The sequence below is a fragment of the Choloepus didactylus genome, chromosome 12, assembly GCF_015220235.1.
Source record: "Choloepus didactylus isolate mChoDid1 chromosome 12, mChoDid1.pri, whole genome shotgun sequence".
Classification (NCBI taxonomy): Eukaryota; Metazoa; Chordata; class Mammalia; order Pilosa; family Megalonychidae; genus Choloepus; species Choloepus didactylus.
In genome coordinates this window covers 65,513,586-65,528,625 of record NC_051318.1, presented here as the reverse complement: position 1 = coordinate 65,528,625, position 15,040 = coordinate 65,513,586, and positions in this window count along the sequence as shown.

Genomic DNA, 15,040 nt, shown 5'->3' with positions numbered 1-15,040 from the left:
AAAAAAATGTTGTACATGCATGTTCAAGCAGTATTATTCAGAAGAGCCAAAAAGTGGAAACAACCCAACCAAATGTCCATGAACAAATGAATGCATAAACAAAGTGTAGTATATCAATCCCATGGATTATTATTCAGCAACAAAAAAGAAAGTATTGATACATGGTACAACATGGAAGAACCTTAAAAATATTATTGTAAATGAAGGAAATCAGTCAGACATGAAAAGCCACATATTCTATGATTCTATTTATGTGAAATGTCCAGAATGGACAATTTCATAGAGACAGAGAGTAGATTAATAGTTGTCAAGATCTGGGGGGAGGGGTGTTGAGGAGTGACTGCTGATGGGTATGGAGTTTCTTTTTGGGGTGATAAAAATGTTCTCAAATTAGATAGCAATGGTGATGGTTGCACAACCCTGAGAGTATACTAAAATCCCATAGATTGTATGCTAATTTAAAAGGATAAATTGTATGGCATTTACATTATATCTCAATAAAGCTGTTGTTAAAAATTATACAAAAATACATTTTTAAAAAGATTTACAAGGAGCTATTTCTTTACCTCTTCAATTCAGAAAGTGAGGTATACACTGATAGTTCTCTTATGAGATTTCTCTTGGGGATAAGGAATTTAAATTTCCAGTAATGTAGACTAACAATGTTGGTTTTCCCCTAGCAGATGCACCCTGTGGATAAGTTATTATTTAGAGATGTCTTATGAAAAAAGACAAAGTCAAATAATTCTCAGATAAGCCATAGGAAGGAAGAGTAATTAAAAGTTAACCAACATCAACAAAAATTAAGTAATTTTTTTCATAACAATGAAAGCAGAGGAGGCCTTATTAGACCTAAAAATGAAACATATTCTTACACAATCCAAACAGTCACCCAAGAAACTGTTGGCACAATGTCTGTTGGAGTGAAAGAGGACAGGGATTCTTTCTAAGTCGTCTTTGTTAAGTCAATTGGATAAGTCAACTGACTTATTCTTAACGCTCTCTCCAACTTGTTTCTTTTATGGCCACTGAAGCTCATATACCCTTGATATTTACACAAGAGGAAAATGCATCCAAATACTTGGAAGTTGAATAATAATAAGAAAAAGCTATTTAGCTTTACAAATTACAGTATCATAAAAACTTTTTTAAAAAATCTATTATGTGCTAGGTGTTTTATAATACACTTTACTTAATTCATTTATTTTAGTTTAGTTAATTTTCAGAAATTGCCATAGAAGGTGGCTAAAATGTTCTTTCATTCTTTCTTAAAGCCCCAAACCACCCAAAAATGCACCGAAGCTCTTGATATTTTTCACATGAATTAGTAGATGGAGAACCATAAGAGTCAGAGAACCAATTCTTTCATTTTTATCTCTATAAATCATTCAATCATCCACAAGCATTCAATTGTGAACCCTAAGCTCTATAAAATGATGTTCTCCTTTCAAAATTTTAAAGGTGAAGAGAGGTGAATAACAGAGAAAAAAAATACATTCTGCTACAGGGGTCATTCCTATTTGAGGAATATAAACATTTTTCAGTTAAATTGTACAGGGTTATCAAGATGGTAATGTCATACTTGCTCTGAAATATTGAAAATATTGAAAATTTTAAAATGTAGGTGTTTGGCTGAGAGAATGAGCTGGAAGCAGTCCTAAATACATTTTGGCAGAAAAAAGAGGAACTTGCTCTTTCAAATCTTGTAATGATGCCAAATCTTCTCCCTCCATTGACTTTTCATTAAAAATGTCCACCTTCCTAATACAAAAATTAATTAATTAATTAATTAATTAATTAATTAATGGTAGTGCATCAAATGCCGGATTTTTTTTTTCTGGACTTTTAACAACTATAATTTCCATACCAAGTTGTCTAAACCTTTTTTATGCTGTAAAAACAAAGCTATATTTTACAGTCAATCAAATGAATATATACCAAACTGATTGCCTTCCTTAGACCTAAATAGATCATTGAGGGATTTATTTTTTAAGTGAAAGAGGCAGTGTGCTTTCCTTAGCCTTTCTCTTGTTTATTTTTTTAATTTTTCAGATGTAACTATTACATTATACCACCATTTATCAAGCCTTATTAAACAACCAAACAATATTCTTCTAAGCATTTAGAACAACTGCTACTATATTTGATCCCCTAATAAAAGAATTCTGTGGGACCCATGGGTCTGAAGTTTACAGGTTTGTGACATCAAAATCTGGAATTAGAACACAGGTAATCTTGGCAGGTAAATTCTCCAAATAGAGCTATCTGAAAGGTAGTGTACAAAGTGGAAATGGTTGGTCATTTATTTAGGAAAGACAGAGGTCAAATCCTAAAACCTATGACTTTGTGATCTTGTTTGCTCTTTTAACCTAATAGAAGCTACTTTCAATGCTGTCAAAAAATGTTAGCTCACTCTCCTCCTTTTTGAGGAGATAGAAAATTCAACACAATAAGCAAAAGAGAGAACCTGCTCAACCTGCCCTCCTTAATCCCCCATGGAATCCTCCTCCCTGTTTATGTTGCTACAGCTATTTTTTAACCACGCCTCTCAGGACCCAATACTATGTCCTCATGATCTTCTTCTAAGCATTTGGGGTGTCTGTTGTCATATCTAATCCCTAATAAAAGATGACTTTTTGAATATTATATTTCTCTTTTTAACAATATTGCTTCCTTTTATACATATAATGGCATATTTTCTTTGCCCAGTTGTAAAATGATGTAGAAGCTACATAATTTTTTGTTTGCTTCCTTGGTGTCTGCTAACCTTAATTCCATTCTTTGTGATGGCACTTTTCATTTTGCATGACATTATATACCATGTGCAGTTTTGCTCTTCTAATTTAAGCATTAGAGGCAAAAGTATTAATGATATAATTCTATAAAATAAAAAAGGGCAGTTATGTAAAAAAATCACTATGAATGCAGAGGGAGCCTTCTAATAAGGTTTTTAAAAGAGATATATTCAACAGAGATGGTAAAGCCCAGAGAGTAAAGTGGCTGACATCAGCTTAAACAAGGGCTTATAAAATTCTGATGGGTTCCAGAAGGTCAAGGAGGAGCAAGTCACCACTTAAGACCCATGGTATTGTGGGAAAATGGTGGAGTGGGAGGCTCCAGGATTAAGTCTCTCCACCAGAATGTCTACTAAACAGGCAGAAAATGTCTGAGACAACTGTTTCGAGACTCCGGAGTCTAGTGGAACACTGCACAGCACCAGGGAGGAGCAGGAGGAAGAGGCTGGTAAAGGATGGTAAAGACTAGTAAATTGCCACCCCCCACCCCCATGGTTGCCACCACCCATCCCCCACTCCCACAGCCCCTGGCCTCCTTGCCAGAAACAGAAAAGGACACAAAAATCCACTTACCCAAGATCAAGGGTTGGGATGACAGATTGCTGATCACAGCTTTTGAATTTTGACTTCAGGTGACTGGAGGCCCAGCTCTGACCTGAGGGTGGCCATTGTTCCCACCGGCCCCAGACAAAGGCGGCTGAGGAGCCTCGGGGGGCCACATGCTTCCTCAGACTGCAGGACAAGTTCAAAGGCTGCATTTGCTGGGCAGGTCAGCAGAGCACAGTTCTGGGGAGCCGTGGAGGAGGCTCCTGGTGTTCCTCCTGATCCCCTCCCTGAGGCAGTTTGGAGCTGATCTGTACCTCTCTGTGGGTCCCTGTCCTTGTTCCAGTTTGGAGAGGCTATCTTGGGAGATTCTTCTACAGCTTTCTGCCTGGGTCAAAGGATGACCTGCCTTCAACTCCCTGAAGAGAGAGAAGGTTCTATCTCTTGGTGAATAGTGGGGGTATTCAAACTTTTATGAACAGACCTTCAAAACAACTAACAAGCACAAGTCCAGAATATGACACATCCCAGAAAAGATAGGCAGGACCCTGCACTTTACATTTGCCTTAGACAGACTTTCCTGTTAGGATGGTTGACATTCAAGAAAATATCTGACCTATCACCAGTTGGTTACAAAATCAAGAAACTGATGTCTCAGGGAATAAATCCTAGAGTTAGTATTTTAAATTATTAAAATGTACAATGTGCAAAAAGAGTACAAGGCTGTATTAGTTAGGGTTCTCTAGGGAAACAGAATCAATGAGAGGTGTCTCTGACTATCAGATTTGTAAAAGTGACCCACACAACTGTGGGTATGCACGAATCCAAATTCTGTAGAGCAGTTAGCAAACTGTCAACTCCAAGGAAGATGTCTGATGAACTCCTCAGGAAATGAACTGGGATCTTTGACGAACGTGTCCAATGAACTCCTCAGGAAACTAACCAGCAACTTCAACAAACTCCTTAGGAAACGCTTCACTGGACAGCCAAAGAAGAAGTGAAGGTCCTCTATCTGTCTCGCTTATAAGTCTTCAACTGATTAATTGGATTAAATCCAGCCAATTGCATTCTCTCATTGTGGAAGACACGCCCTTTGATGCGTCATCAGTCACAGCTGCAGTCAATTGACTGATGATTTAATAAACCAGCCTGTTGGTTTATTAACCAGCCACAAATGTCCTTACAGCAATTGTTAGGCCAGTGTTTGCTTGACCAGACAGCTGGGTACTATCACCTGGCCAAGTTGACACATGAACCTAACCATCACAAAGGCAAACAAAGAAACAGGAAATGACGGCCCATCCAAAGGAAGAGTATAGAAATCCAGGAAACATCAACAAAGAAGAACAGACTGTGAAAATACCGAATAAAGACTTTTAAAAAATGATCTTAAAAATGTTTAAGGAGACGAAGGAAAATACAGAGAGAGAGAACCCAAGGATATCAGGAAAACAATGAATGAGCAATATGAGAACCTCAGTAAAGAAGGAGAAAATTTAAAAAGGAATCAAAGAGAACTTACTAAAGTTGAATATCACAACAACCAAAATGAAAAATTCCCAGGAGGGTTTCAAGACCTAATTGGAGCCTGCAGAAGAAAGAATCATCGAACTCAAAGATAAGATAATTGAAATGAGTCAGGCTGAGGCACAGAAAGAAAAAAGAATTATGAAAAGTGAAAATAGCCTAAGAGACTCCTGGGACAGCATCGAGCACACCAATATATGCATTATGGGAGTCCCAGAAGGAGAAGAAACAGAGAAAAGGGCAGAAAGAATATTCAAAGAAATAATGACAGAGAACTTTCCAAACTTAGTGAAAGACATGAATATGAATACCCAAGAAGCCCGGAGAACACCAAAAGGATAAATATGAAGAAAAATACACCCTGTCATATATTGATAAAATTCAAAGGACAAGGAGAGAGTTTTCAAAGCTGCAAGAGAAAAGCAACATGTTATTTACAAGGAAGTCCCATGAGAGTAAGTGTTGATTTCTCATCAGAAACCATGGAAGCAAGAAGGCAATTGGTTGAAATACTTAAAGTGCTGAACGAAAACAAACTACCAACCAAGAATTTTATATCTGGTAAGACTTTCTTCCAAAAACAAGATATAGATTAAGACATACTCAGATAAACAAAAGCTGAGGGAGTTCATTACCACTAGATCTGCCATACAAGCAATGTTAAAGGGAGTTCCCTAGATGGAAAGGAAAGGACACTAGACAATGGTTCAAAGCAGCATAAAGAAATAAAGACCTCTGGTAAAGATAACCACTTGGATAATTATAAATGCCAGTACTATTGTATTACATTATTTGGTATGTAACTCTACTTCTTATTTCCTACAAGTGCTAAAATGCAAATGCATAAAATGATAAATCTATGATTTTGGACATACAATGTACAAAGATATAAGTGGTAACTAATACAAAAGAGTGGGGGAGCAGGGATATAGAAAAATATATGTGCATGCTATTGAAATTAAGTTGGTATCAAACCAAATATGATTGTTATATATTTAGGATGTTAAGTTTTAACCCCATGGTAACCAAAATGAAAATAGCTGAAAAACATATTCAGATAGAATATATTGTACTCAGTAAAATATAACACAAAAAATCAAATGGATTAAAAAGTAGGTATTAACAGACGAATTGAGGGACAAAAAAGTTATAAGACTTACAAAGATTAAATAGCAGAATGGCAGAAGAAAGTCCTGCATTATCAGTAGAGACTTTAAATGTAACTGGAATAAACTCTTTAATGAAAATGAAAAGATTGTAAGAATGGATATAAAAGCATGACCCAACTACATGGTGTCTGTGGGAGACTCACCTTAAATTCAAAGACACATGTTGAAGTAAAAAGATGGGAAAAAATTATACCATGCAAGTAGTAACAAAAATGAGAACTGGGGTAGCTATACTTACATCAGATAAAATAAATTTTAGGCCAAAAACAGTTATGAGGGACAAAGATGGTCATTATGTACTGATAAAGGGATCAAGTCAAGAAGAAGATGTAACAATTATAAATATTTATACATGTTACAGCAGAATCCCAAAATATATGAAGCAAAGGGAGAAATTAATGGTTCTATGTTAACAGTAGGATACTTTATCACTCCACTTTCAATTATGGATAAAACATCTAGACAGAAGATCAATAAGGAAATACAAGACTTGAACAGTACTTTAAACCAACTAGTTCTAACAGACATATATAGAACACTTTACCCAACAACAGAATACACGTTCTTCTTGACTGCGTATGGATAATTCTCCAGGATAGATCATATTGTAAGTTACAAAACAAGTCTAAAATAAATTCAAAAATTCTGAAATCATACAATGTAAATTCTCCACCACAAAGGAATGAAGCTAGAAATCAGTAACAGAAGGACAAATGAAAAATTCACAAATATGTGGAAATTAAACAATGTACTCTTAAACAACCAATGGGTTAAAAAGGAAATTAAAAGACAAATTAGGAAATATCTTGATGCAAATGAAAATAAAAATGCAACATACCAAAACTTCCAGGATGCAGCAAAGGCAGTGCTGAGACGGAAATTTACAGCTCTAAATTCTTACATTAAACGAGAAGAAAGATTTCAAATGAGAGATCTAACCTCAAAACTGGAAGAACTAGAAAAAGAAGAGCAAACTAAACCCTGATCAAGCAGAAGAAAAGTAATAACAAAGATTAGAGTGGAGATAAATGAAATAGAGAACAAAAAAACAATAGAGAATCAATAAAACCAAAAGTTGTTTCTTTGAAAAGAACAATAAAATTAACAAACCTTTAGATAGACTGATGGGAATAAACAGAGGACACAAACAACTAAAATCAGAAATGAAAAGGGGAATGTTTTTACCAACAAAACTGTAACCAATCAATTGGCTAACTTAGATGAAATGGACAGATTCTTAGAAACCCAGGCTATCTACACTGACTCAAGAAGAATTACACAATCTCAACAAACCAATAGCTAGTAAAGAGATTGAATAAGTAATTGAAAACCTCTCAACAAAGAAAAGCCCAAGACCAGATGGCATCACAAGGGAACTTTACCAAACATTCCAAGAAGAATTAACACCAATCCTACTCAAACTCTTCCAAAATATTTAAGAAGAGGGAACATTCCTTCATTAATTCTACGAGGCCAATATCACCCTCAAACCAAAGCCACATAAAGACACCACAAGGAAAGAAAATTAAAGACCAACATCTCTTATGATGGATATAGGTGTAAAAAGTCAACAAAATACTAGCAAACTGAATCCAACAGCACACTGAAAGAATTACACACCATGATTTTCCCCTGGTATGCAAGGTTGGTTCAATATAAGAAAATCAATTAATGTAATACACCACAATAACAGAATGAAGGAAAGAAGACATGATCATCTCAATGGATGCAGAAAAGACATTTGACAAAATCCAGCACCACTTCATTATAAAAACACACTAAGAATAGAAGGAAACTTCTTCAACATGATGAAGGGCATATATGAAAAGCCCACAGCTAACATAATACTTAATGGTGAAAGACTGAAAGCTTTCCCTCTAAGATCAAGAACAAGACAAGATGCCCACTGTCACCATTGTTATTCAGCACTGTGTTAGAAGTTCTTGCCAGAATGAGCAATTAGGCAAAAAAAAAAAAAAAAAAAAAAAAAAAAAAAAATTATATATATATATATATATATATATGAAATGAAAAAGTAAAACTTTCCCTATTTGCAGATGACATGATCCTATATACACAAAATCCTGAAAAACCCACAACAACACTCGTAGAGTGAATAAATGAATTCAGCAAAATGGCAGGGAGCAAGACTAACACCCAAAAATTAGTAATGTTTCTATACACTAGTACTGAACCATCAGAAGAAAAAAAATCCTTTTAGATAGCAACTACAGGAACAAATATCTATGAATAAATCTAACCAAGAATGGAAAGGCTTTGTACACAGAAAACTAGAAAAGATTGTTAAATCAAAGAACTAAGTAAATGGAAGGAAAGTCTGTGTTCATGGATTGGAAGACTAAATATTATTAAGATGTTAATACTATCCAAAGTGATTTACAGATTCAACACAATGCCAATCAAAATTCCAACAACCATCTTTGAAGAAACAGAAAAGTCCATCATCAAATTTATATAGAATTATCAGGGTCCCCAAATAGCCAAAGCCATCTTGAAAAAGAAGAACAAAGTTGGAGAACTCACATTTTCTGATCTTAAAACTTATTACAAAGCAACAGTGTTAATCAAAACAGCATGGTACTGGCACAAGGACAGACTTGTAGACTAATGAAATTGATTGAGAGCTCAGAAATCAACCCTTACATTTATGGCCAACCGATTTTTGACAAAGGAGGAAAGACCACTCAATTGAGAAAGAATAGTCTCTTCAACAAATAGTGCTGGGAAAACTGGATCTCCATTCACACAAAGAATGAAGGAGGACCCATACCTCACACCTTATACAAAAACTTGTCCATCTGAGTTGCCAAAATGGATCAAAGACTATAAAACTCCTTGAAGAAAACATAAGCATCTTCAGGAAATTGTGTTACACAATGGTTTCTTAGATATTACACCAAAAGCACAGCAACAAAAGAAAAAAACAGATAAATAGCACTTCATCAAAATTAAAATATTTTGTACATCAAAGGACTTCATCATGAAAGTAAGATGACAACCTACCCAACGGGAGAAAATATTTGGAAACCACATATCCAATAAAGATTTAGTATCCAGAATAGATAAAGAAATTCTTCAATGTAACAACAAAAAGTTCAACAGCCTAATTAAAAAATGGGCAAAAGATTTGAAATGTCTCCAACATAGATATAAAAACAGCCAAAAAGCACATGGAAAAATGCTCAACCTCATTAGGCATCAGGAAAATCCAAATCAAACCACAATGAGACACCATTTCAAACCCACTAGACTGGCTACTATTAAAACAGAAAATTACAGGTGTTGGAGAGTATGCAAAGAAATAAGAACACTCATTACTGGTGAAAAGTTAAAATGGTGCAGCTACTCTGGAAGATAGATTAGTGGTTCCTCAGAAAGTTAAGTATAGAATAACACCTGGCAATCCCACATCTAGCTATATACCCAAAAGAATTGAAAGCAGGGTCTCAGAAGAGATGTTTGCACACTGTTGTTCATATTGGCATGATTCACAATTGCCAAATGAGGGAAGCAACCCAGGTGTCCACCAACCAATGAACAGATGAACAAAATGGGGTATAGATATGCAATGGAATATTATTCAGCCGTAAAAGGGAATGAAGTTTTGATACATGCAACAACATGGATGAAACCTGAAGACATCAAGTTGAGTGAAATAAGCCAGACACAAAAGGACAAATATTGTATGATCTCACTGACATGAAATAATTACAATAAGTGAACTCGTCCTATCAGAATCCAGAACAGAAGTTACCAGGGGACAGGGTGGGGATAGGGAATGCAGAGTTAAGACTTAAAATATACAGAGCCCCCATTTGGAACAATGGAAATATTTGGGTCATGGATGGTAGTGAGGTAGCACAACATTGTGAACATAATTACCAGCCCTAAAACGTATATCTGAATGTGTTTTATTTATTTTTTTTTTGAATTCAACTACTTTTATTTTTGCATATTAGCTTTTTTTTAATCTTCATTTTATTGAGATATATTCACATACCACGCAGTCATACAAAACAAATCGTACATTCAGTTGTTCACAGTACCATTACATAGTTATACATTCATCACCTAAATCAATCCCTGACACCTTCATTAGCACACACACAAAAATAACAAGAATAATAATTAAAGTAAAAAAGAGCAATTGGAGTAAAAAAGAACACTGGGTACCTTTGTCTGTTTGTTTGTTTGTTTCCTTCTCCTATTTTTCTACTCATCCATCCATAAACTGGACAAAGTGGAGTGTGGTCCTTATGGCTTTCCCAATCCCATTGTCACCCCTCATAAGCTCCATTTTTATACAATTGTCTTCGAGATTCATGGGTTCTGGGTTGTAGTTTGATAGTTTCAGGTATCCACCACCAGCTACCCCAATTTTTTAGAAACTAAAAAGGGCTGTCTGAATTGTGCGTAAGAGTGCCCACCAGAGTGACCTCTCAGCTCCTTTTGGAATCTCTCTGCCACTGAAGCTTATTTCATTTCCTTTCACATCCCCCTTTTGGTCAAGATGTTCTCCGTCCCACGATGCCAGGTCTACATTCCTCACTGGGAGTCATATTCCACGTTGCCAGGGAGATTCACTCCCCTGGGTGTCTGATCCCACGTAGGGGGGAAGGCAGTGATTTCACCTTTCAAGTTGGCTTAGCTAGAGAGACAGGGCCACATCTGAGCAACAAAGAGGCATTCGGGAGGAGGCTCTTAGGCACAACCACAGGGAGGCCTAGCCTCTCCTTTGCAGCAACCGTCTTCCCAAGGGTAAATCCTATGGTGGAGGGCTCAACCCATCAAACCACCAGTCCCCTATGTCTGTGGTCATGTTAGCAACCATCGAGGTGGGGTAGGCCAATACCCCTGCATTCTCCACAGGCTCCTCAAGGGGGCTCTACGTATTTTTTTCCTTTTTTTTTTTTTTCTAACTATTCTCCCTTTTTAAAATCAACTGTATGAGAAAAAATTAAAAAAAAAAAAACATATAATAAAAGAACATTTCAAAGAGACCATAACAAGGGAGTAAGAAAAAGACAACTAACCTAAGATAACTGCTTTACTTCCAACATGTTTCTGCTTTACCCCAAGAAAGTTACCTAATATAGCAACATTTCTGTGAACTTGTTCCTACTATATCCATCAGAAATTAACAGACCATAGTCATTCCTGGGCATCCCCAGAACATTAAATAGCTTATCTGTTCTTCTTGGATTATAGTTACCCCTTCCTTAATTGCTCTCTATTGCTAGTTCCCCTACATTCTACATTATAAACCATTTGTTTTACATTTTTCAAAGTTCACATCAGTGGTAGCATATAATATTTCTCTTTTTGTGCCTGGCTTATTGCGCTCAGCATTATGTCTTCAAGGTTCATCCATGTTGTCATATGTTTCACGAGATCGTTCCTTCTTACTGCCGCGTAGTATTCCATCGTGTGTATATACCACATTTTATTTATCCACTCATCTGTTGAAGGACATTTGGGTTGTTTCCATCTCTTGGCAATTGTGAATAATGCTGCTATGAACATTGGCGTGCAGATATCTGTTCGTGTCACTGCTTTTCAATCTTCCGGGTATATACCGAGAAGTGCAATCGCTGGATCGAATGGTAACTCTATATCTAGTTTTCTAAGGAACTGCCAGACTGACTTCCAGAGTGGCTCAACCATTATACAGTCCCACCAACACTGAATAAGAGTTCTAATTTCTCCACATGCCCTCCAGCATTTGTAGTTTCCTGTTTGTTTAATGGCAGCCATTCTAATCGGTGTGAGATGGTATCTCATTGTGGTCTTAATTTGCATCTCTCTAATAGCTAGTGAAGCTGAACATTTTTTCATGTGTTTCTTGGCCATTTGTATTTCCTCTTCAGAGAACTGTCTTTTCATATCTTTTGCCCATTTTATAATTGGGCTGTCTGTACTATTGTCATTGAGTTGTAGGATTTCTTTATATATGCAAGATATCAGTCTTTTGTCAGATACATGGTTTCCAAAATTTTTTTCCCATTGAGTTGGCTGCCTCTTTACCTTTTTGAGAAATTCCTTTGAGGTGCAGAAACTTCTAAGCTTGAGGAGTTCCCATTTATCTATTTTTTCTTTTGTTGCTTGTGCTTTGGGTGTAAAGTCTAGGAAGTGGCCGCCTAATACAAGATCTTGAAGATGTTTTCCTACATTATCTTCTAGGAGTTTTATGGTACTTTCTTTTATATTGAGATCTTTGGTCCATTTTGAGTTAATTTTTGTGTAGGGGGTGAGGTAGGGGTCTTCTTTCATTCTTTTGGATATGGATATCCAACTCTCCCAGCCCCATTTGTTGAAAAGACCATTATGACCCAGTTCAGTGACTTTGGGGGCCTTATCAAAGACCAGTCGGCCATAGATCTGGGGGTCTATCTCCGAATTCTCAATTCGATTCCATTGATCTATATGTCTATCTTTGTGCCAGTACCATGCTGTATTGACAACTGTGGCTTTATAATAAGCTTCAAAGTCAGGGAGTGTAAGTCCTCCCGCTTCGTTTTTCTTTTTTAGAGTGTCTTTAGCAATTCGAGGCATCTTCCCTTTCCAAATAAATTTGATAACTAGCTTTTCCAAGTCTGCAAAGTAGGTTGTTGGAATTTTGATTGGGATTGCATTGAATCTGTAGATGAGTTTGGGTAGAATTGACATCTTAATGATATTTAGCCTTCCTGTCCTGAACATGGAATTTTTCCATCTTTTAAGGTCCCCTTCTATTTCTTTGAGTAGAGTTATGTAGTTTTCTTTGTATAGGTCTTTTACATCTTTGGTTAAGTTTATTCCTAGGTACTTGATTATTTAAGTTGCTATTGAAAATGGTATCTCTTTCTCGAGTGTCTCTTCAGTTTGTTCATTTGTAGCATATAGAAACATTACTGACTTATGTGCATTAATCTTGCATCCCGCTACTTTGCTAAATTTGTTTATTAGCTCTAGTAGCTGTATCGTCAATTTCTCAGGGTTTTCCAGATATAAGATCATATCATCTGCAAACAATGACAGTTTTACTTCTTCTTTTCCAATTTGGATGCCTTTTATTTCTTTGTCTTGCCGGATTGCCCTGGCTAGCATTTCCAGCACAATGTTGAATAACAGTGGTGACAGCGGGCATCCTTGTCTTGTTCCTGATCTTAGAGGGCAGGCTTTCAGTCTCTCACCATTGAGTACTATGCTGGCTGTGGGTTTTTCATATATGCTCTTTATCATATTGAGGAAGTTTCCTCCAATTCCTACCTTTTGAAGTTTTTTCATCAAAAACGGATGTTGGATTTTGTCAAATGCTTTTTCAGCATCAATTGAGATGATCATTTGATTTTTCCCTTTTGAATTTTTAATGTGTTGTAATACATTGATTTTCTTATGTTGAACCATCCTTGCATGCCTGGAATGAACCCCACTTGGTCATGGTATATGATTTTTTTAATGCGTCTTTGGATTCGATTTGCAAGTATTTTGTTGAGGATTTTTGCATCTATATTCATTAGGGAGATTGGCCGGTAGTTTTCCTTTTTTGTAGCATCTTTGCCTGGTTTTGGTATTAGATTGATGTTAGCTTCATAAAATGAGTTAGGTAGTGTTCCATTTTCTTCAATATTTTGAAAGAGTTTAAGTAAGACTGGTATCAGTTCTTTCTGGAAAGTTTGGTAGAAATCTCCTGTGAAGCCATCTGGCCCTGGGCATTTATTTGTGGGAAGATTTTTGATGACTGATTGGATCTCTTTGCTTGTGATGGGTTGGTTGAGTTCTTCTGTTTCTTCTCTGGTCAGTCTAGGTTGTTCATATGTTTCCAGGAAATTGTCCATTTCCTCTACATTATCCAGTTTGTTGGCATACAGTTGTTCATAATATCCTCTTATAATTTTTTTAATTTCTTCAGGATCTGCAGTTATGTCACCTTTTTCATTCATTATTTTGTTTATATGGGTCTTCTCTCTTTTTGATTTTGTCAGTCTAGCTAGGGGCTTGTCAATCTTGTTGATCTTCTCAAAGAACCAACTTTTGGTAATATTTATCCTTTCTATTGTTTTTTTTGTTCTCTTTGTCACTTATTTCTGCTTTAATCCTTGTTATTTCTTTTCTTCTACTTGGTTTAGGATTGGTTTGCTGTTCATTTTCTAGCTGCTTCACTTGATCCATTAGTTCTTTGATTTGGGCTCTTTCTTCCTTTTTAATATATGCATTTAGTGCTATAAATTTCCCCCTCAGCACTGCTTTTGCTGCATCCCATAGGTTTTGGTATGTTGTGTTCTCATTTTCATTTGTCTCTATATATTTAGCAATTTCTCTTGCTATTTCTTCTTTAACCCACTGATTGTTTAGGAGTGTGTTGTTTAACCTCCAGGTATTTGTGAATTTTCTAAGTCTCTGATGGTTATTGACTTCTAATTGTATTCCATTGTGGTCAGAGAATGTGCTTTGAATAATTTCAATCTTTTTAAATTTATTGAGGCTTGTTTTATGTCCCAGCATATGATCTATTCTGGAGAAAGTTCCATGAGCACTAGAAAAGTATGTGTATCCTGGTGATTTGGGATGTAATGTCTTGTATATATCTGTTAAATCTAATTCATTTATCAGATTGTTTAGATTTTCAATTTCCTTATTGGTCTTCTGTCTGGTTGATCTATCTATGGGAGAGAGTGATGTGTTGAAGTCTCCCACAATTATTGTGGAAACATAAATTGCTTCCTTTAGTTTTGCCAGTGTTTCTCTCATGTATTTTGTGGCACCTTGATTGGGTGCATAGACATTTATGATTGTTATTTCTTCTTGTTGAATTGCCCCTTTTATTAGTATGTAGTGGCCTTCTTTGTCTCTCAAAACATCCCTACATTTAAAGTCTATTTTATCCGAGATTAATATTGCTACACCTGCTTTCTTCTGGCTGTAGCTGGCATGAAATATTTTTTTCCATCCTTTCACTTTGAATTTCTTTGTGTCCCTGTGTCTAAGATGAGTCTCTTATATGCA